The sequence below is a fragment of the Gouania willdenowi genome, chromosome 4 (genome assembly GCF_900634775.1).
Source record: "Gouania willdenowi chromosome 4, fGouWil2.1, whole genome shotgun sequence".
Taxonomy (NCBI): Eukaryota; Metazoa; Chordata; class Actinopteri; order Blenniiformes; family Gobiesocidae; genus Gouania; species Gouania willdenowi.
The window spans coordinates 38431165-38437745 of record NC_041047.1 but is presented as its reverse complement, the minus strand read 5'-3'; the positions used below and the strand labels follow the sequence as shown (position 1 = coordinate 38437745).

Genomic DNA, 6581 nt, shown 5'->3' with positions numbered 1-6581 from the left:
CAAAGGGTTTCTCTCCAGTGTGAATTATTGTGTGGCTCTTTAGATTTGATCTGCTGCTAAATCGTTTCCCACAGACGTCACAACCAAAGGGCTTCTCTCCAGTGTGAATTCTCCTATGGATCTTCAGGTCAACTCTTCTGCTAAATAGTTTCCCACACACATCACACCCATAAGGTTTCTTTCCTGTGTGAATTCTAATGTGGACCTTCAGATTAGATCTGCGGCTAAATCGTTTCCCACAGACGTCACAACCAAAGGGGTTCTCTCCTGTGTGAATTCTCCTATGGATCTTCAGTTCAAATCTTCTGCTACATAGTTTCCCACATACGTCACAAGCAAAGTGTTTCTCTGTGTTCTTTGATTTTCCTTTGGTGTTCGTCTCAGTCCTAACCTCAGATGTCTGAAAGCTCTCACAGCTCATGTCCATGTGTTCACTCTGAGCTTCAGACTGGGACAAAGGTTCCCTCCAATCCTCACTGTCTTCAGTGTCAGAGAAGTCTGTTTCCTCTCCATCAGTGTCTGGTTGTGTACAAGTGTTTGCTGCATCTGGACCTTCACTGATCTACATTTGGTTCTACTTTCATGACTTTAGCTGAGCTGCAGGTTGCAGGTTCTCCTTTGATGTTCTTCTCACTTTGTCTCCAGTGTAGCAGAGAACACTGAACTCCATCCTCATCACTCTTCACAGCAACAGCCGTGTTATCCGTCTCCTGCTTTACCTCCAGACTTTCCAATAGTTCTTCCTCTTCCTTTTTTTTGTTTGTGTATATTTTCCTAGAAATTTTGTAAATTTTTGTTGTTTTGTGTGTTTTTGGAGTAATTTTCTCTGTTTTGTTGTTGCTTTTCTATAGTGGGAAATGTCACACATTTACACACAATTGTTCAAAGTAAATGGATGGGCAAAAAGACCGAAATGTCACTACAAAATATCATGACATGATGGACTAAACCCTCTGGAATGTAAAGAACTATGGCACAAAATAAACCCTTACCTGCATGTTTTGGGACAATACTAAAATATGAACATTTAAATCATATTTTTCACTGTAAAACAAGTTGGTTCATGTCTAGCTTTAGCAACTGTAGTAAAAACAAATGGACACATCAAAGTAGGCTGCAGAGGGTTTGTAGCCACCTCAAGACCCAGGCTACTCAGAAAGATGGAGGGCGCCCACTTTATATCCCAAGGATGCCATCACCCAATTGATCATCCCACAGGGTTTAATCAGTGCCTCAAAACGTAAGCAACTAGGGATACTAACATCTCATCCTACACAACGCAACTGATCATCAGGTGAAAAAGTGACTGCTGCAAAAAGGCAGCTAACAACAAGGGAAAGACCTACTGATGGCATGGAAAGACAGCTGACCACAAGGAATAAACCCAACTGCGGCCACCACGAGCTTGCTACCCATGGCGGAGGGATCCACTTCAAATGGTGCATGCGTCCCACCCACACATGGCTACAAAAAAAAAATAAGATACCCGGCAGTGGTCACCCCCTGGACCGCTGGGATGTGTGGCTGGTGCCCTGCTGTGGTTATGGGGTGGGGGTGCCGCTGTGCTCCGTGGGGCCAGTATGGTTCGGGGATGCCACAGGTTGGGTTTGCAACTGTGCTGCTCTGCGTGTCCCTGGGGCCGTAGTGTCGCGTGCAATCTACCCTCTCCGGTGGCTACTGGATTTGAGTGATCCAGTTGTAGCCGAAGCTGCCCCCATCCTGGCCACCGGAAGGAAGTGGACTCAACTGGCTGCAACTGAGCAGGCAAAGGTGCAAAAGGAGAGAAGTGGTCTTGGTCTTGGGGCCAGCACACCAGTCTGGAGCAAGACCACTCAAGTAAAGAGACGTAAGCTGGTGGTCCAGGAGGTACACCGGTGCGCACAAGCTATGGCACAGGAAGTGGATGGCATGGGAAGAAGTGAGGAAGAGGAATATAACCTGGAAAAAGCTGTGGGAGATTGAGACATTCAGGGCGAGCTTTACAATAAGGGGTTCCAACCATGTCCTGCCTTCTCCTGCAAACGTAGGCCAGTGGTACGTTGAAGACCCCATGTGCCCTCTTTGTCAGACCAGACAGTAGGCAGCAAGGAGATGCACGGGGCTCAAAGACTTTGGCCAGAAACTCCGCTTCCCAACTGAGATCGCAGCTACCAACCTTGTCTGCGACATTGTCTGGTCGCAGACAAGGCTGCGAGAAGGCTGGAAAGTGAAGGTTCCTCCGGTGGAAGTAGGCAGCAGAGTTTGTAGTCAAATCAACATCCAGGCTTGTGAAAGAAGAACTACCAGCAGGCAGTTAAAGACCTCTCCATGGCAACTGAAAAGGTTAGTCAGTGGCTGTGGATGAAGAGGAAGGACTCCACCTGGGCTGTGAAATTAAGTTGATTTCATCTAGGGGTGAAGCTGGGATGCTGGGATTTACTTTTGAACCCTGTAGAGGTGTAGGGCGCCCACTTGACAACTCAACTGATCACCCCACGAGTCTCATCAATCAATCAATCAATCAATCTTTTATTTGTATAGCGCCAAATCATAACCAATGGTATCTCAAGACACTTTACAGTAGAGCAGTCTTAAGGACAGACTCTTCATTTTATGGATACACACATATGCATATATACGTATATACACATACATATGTATCCCACACCCAACATCAATTCATCATGGCGGCAAGGAAAACCTTCTGTTAAGCAGCAGGAACCTTGTTTGGATCCCATTCCTATGATGAACAGCCATCCACGTTATGCTGTGTTGGGTGTGTGCAGAGGAAAGGGTGGGGACAGAGTTGTTGAGACTCTGTAACTCCACACTGAGGATCCCACAGACCTGCAAGACAAAAGCCAGAAGGAGTACAGGAGCAAACACACAAGGGAAGAAGCAGACATAGAGGGAGTGTTAGAGAGAGGAATGGGACCCTCTCCGGTCCCTCTCTAACCTAAATGACCTCTCTCTTAATGCCCTCTCCATCCTCTCTCCAACCGAGCATGCCCCCACACCGGCAGTCTATGCCTATTGCATCTTAACTATGAGCTATGAGCTGGTTCCTAACTAAAAGCTTTACCAAAGAGGAATGTTTTGAGCCTAACCTTAAAGGTAGAGAGGGTGTCTGCCCCCCGAACCGTGGTTGGTAGATGGTTCCAGAGAAGTGGGGCCTGATAACTGAAAGCTCTTCCTCCTATACTACTTTTAAAGACAAATGGAACAACGAGTAGTCCAGCATTTTGAGAGCGTAGTGTTCTGGGGGGATTGTATGGCACTACAAGCTCCTTGAGATAGACTGGTGCCTGCCCATTTAGGGCTTTATAAGTGAGAAGAAGAATCTTGAATTCTATTCTATATTTTATGGGAAGCCAATGCAGAGAGGCTAATACAGGAGTAATGTGATCTCTTCTCCTAGTTTTAGTCAGTACACGTGCTGCAGCATTTTGAACCAGCTGAAGTGTGTTAAGCGACTTGCTCGGGCAGCCTACTAAAAGAGAATTACATTAATCCAGTCGAGAGGTAACAAAAGCATGGACTAGCTTTTCGGCGTCGCCCTGAGACAGGATAGATCTGATTTTAGCAATGTTACGGAGATGAAAGAAGGCAGTTCTTGAAGTTTGTTTTATATCAGCGCCTTAAGACGTATGCATTGAGGGAAACAAACATCTTATTCTACACAACAAAATTTTAGGTTATGTATATAACCCTGGTTTTATGATTAATATGCGTGAGATGTCTCACTATGGGATGCAACCTCTGTCTGCATTCCAATCCTGATTGGCCGGTGAAGTGGGTCCGTTCGCAAGGGGGAGACCCACCTCCTGTAAAAGGAGGACGCGGACAGGTGCGCACCATTCAAAATAAGCACCTCTTCTCCTCATTCGAGCAAGAAGGGTAGTCTGGTGAAACATCGCACTCATATTACTCAAACGTCCAGCATGTAAAAGCAGACAAACGTGAGGGGGGATGTCCAACTCGCCGCCGCACGGATGTCCTGAACAGACACTCCCCTGAACAAAGCCCAGGATGTGGCAAGACCCCGAGTCTAGTGTGCACGCAGACCCGTAGGTGGCTGCAAACCCTGACACGAGTAAGCCAAAGCAATAGCCTCCACCACCCACTGTGACACGCATTGCTTAGTAATAAGCTTCCCCTTACGGGGATTGGCCCAGGAGACGAACAGCTGATTGCTCCTCCTGAGGCCGCTTGTCATATTCATCTAAGTGCGGATCGCACAAATTGGACATAACACGTCCTGTCGCTGCTCACCATGCAAGGCAGAAAATGCCAAAAGGTCAATGGGAGAACACGAGCCCACAACCTTCGGCACAAAAGCCGGGTTAGGTCTCAAAATGATCTTCGCATCACCTGGGAAAAGCTGAGCGCACAATGGATGAACCGAGAGTGCATGGATGTCACCGACCCTCTTGGCCGAAGCCAGAGCCAGCAACAAGACAGCCTTAAGAAAGGCAAACTTCAGGCCCGCCTCCTCCAGTGGTTCGAAAGGAGGACGTTTAAGTCCCTCCAAAACCACCGCCAGATCTCACGGTGGCACCAGTGATCTTAACACGGGGTGGAGCCTACGCGCCCCCTTCATAAACCGGCAGATCAGCAGGTGTTGACTGGCCAATTTATCCCCAAAGCCAACGTTTTTGTCAATCAGGTCCTGTAAGAAATTCCAAACTCACTCCCACCGGGCACTGAAAAGGGATGTGGTTCCTCTGAAGGCACCACCCCTCAAACAGCCTCCACCTAGACCAAATTTGGCCCGCAGTGTAATTATATTTGGCCCACGAGGCAATCTCAAATGACTACTAGAGCTGGCCCGCCAGTATTATAGACAAATCTGACAAAACCAGGAAGTAAACAGCGCATTCACCGCTAATACTACAAATCTCATAATGTTCTGCTGTTGTTTTGGTGCGTCAATCAGGTCGGACCCAGAAAAGAAGTACAACGTCCAAACGTTCAACTACAAACGGACAGTAGTCATAGCGACTTCACGCTACAACTTGCACCGTGCGACCTATTCCCAAAAATGGCAAAAAGAAAGGCAGAAAACCGGAGCTTTCTGGACAAGTGGGAGGAAGAATATCTGTTTACATATGTAAAAGACAGACCTGTTTGTCTTGTTTGTGGAGTCAACGTGGCTATAACTAAAGAGTACAACATTAGACGACACTATGAAACAAAACACCATGACAAGTACAAGGACCTGGACATGACTCATAGGAGACACAAAGTAGAGGAGATGAAAAGAAGTTTGGTTTCACAACAGAATATGTTCAAAAAAGCCACATCACAAAGTGTGGCTGCTGTAAAGGCTAGTTATATTGTGGCAGCAGAGATTGCAAAATCAGCCCGGCCCTTTAATGAGGGAGAGTGTGAAAAAGTGTATGATGAAAGTTGGTGACCTCGTGTGCACAGAGAAAAAGCAAGCATTTTCAAACGTGAGCCTGAGCAGAAACACAGTAGCTGAGCGCACATGTGATCTTGCCACCAATCTATATGACCAGCTGATGAAAAAGGGAAAAGATTTCGTTGCATTCTCCCTTGCTGTGGATGAGAGCAGCAACGCATCTGATACTGCTCAGCTGTCAGTCTTCATCCGTGGAGTGGACTCAAATCTGTGTGTTACGGAGAAGCTATTGGGATTAAAATCAATGAATGACACAACCACAGGAAAGGAAATCTTTGAGGAGGTTTCCAAATGTGCAACTGAAATAAAGCTGCCGTTGGATAAACTTGTGGGATTAACGACAGATGGTGCGCCAGCGATGTGCGGTAAAAAGAGTGGACTGGTGGGCAGGGTTAGGGAGAAGTGCGGGAAGAGAACTACGCAGGTGAGCTAACTGTTTATCACTGCATCATACATCAGGAATCACTGTGTGGCAAAGCTCTAAAGATGGAACATTTTATGACCACAGTAACACAAGTAGTTAACTTGATAAGAGCCAAAGGTCTGAATCACCGCCAGTTTAAGTCTTTTCTGGAGCAATGTGGTTCGGAATACGCGGACGTGCCGTATCACACAGAGGTGAGATGGTTAAGCCGAGGAAAAGTACTGAACAGATGTTTCGAGCTGCGTGAGGAAATAGGAACTGCTCAGTAATCCCTTTGCAGTTGATGTGGAAAACGCACCAACAAACCTCCAAATGGAGCTGATTGAACTCCAGTGTAATGACACGCTGAAGTCAAAGTATGATGCTGTGGGTGCCGCACAGTTTCCACAGTTCATCTCTGCCACAATGCCTCAGCTCCGCACCCAAGGTGCTCAGATGCTCTCCATGTTCGGCAGCACTTACCTATGTGAGCAACTTTTCTCTTCTATGAAGATGACCAAAACATCTCACAGGAGACGTCTGACTGATGAACACCTTCGCGCAATACTGAGGATTTCCTCAGCTCAGAGCCTGAGCCCAGACATTGATGAATTGATGAACTAGCATCCAAGAAGAGTTGCCAGGTATCTGGTTTGGACACATCAGATTAGATCAGTGTGTAGCAAACTGAGCAATAATTACCCTTTTCTTTATTCACTTTTTCTTGCTACTCCAAGGCATGGGCTTGAATGGTTGATTGATTCATTATTGTTGTTT

The 6581-nt window shown here is 46.7% G+C and overlaps 1 pseudogene; it reads left to right on the top strand.

Annotated features, from left to right (window-relative positions):
• Positions 1-4992: 4992 nt before the first annotated feature.
• LOC114462228 (general transcription factor II-I repeat domain-containing protein 2-like) lies at positions 4993-6094 on the top strand (annotated as a pseudogene).
• The last annotated feature ends 487 nt before the right edge of the window (positions 6095-6581 follow it).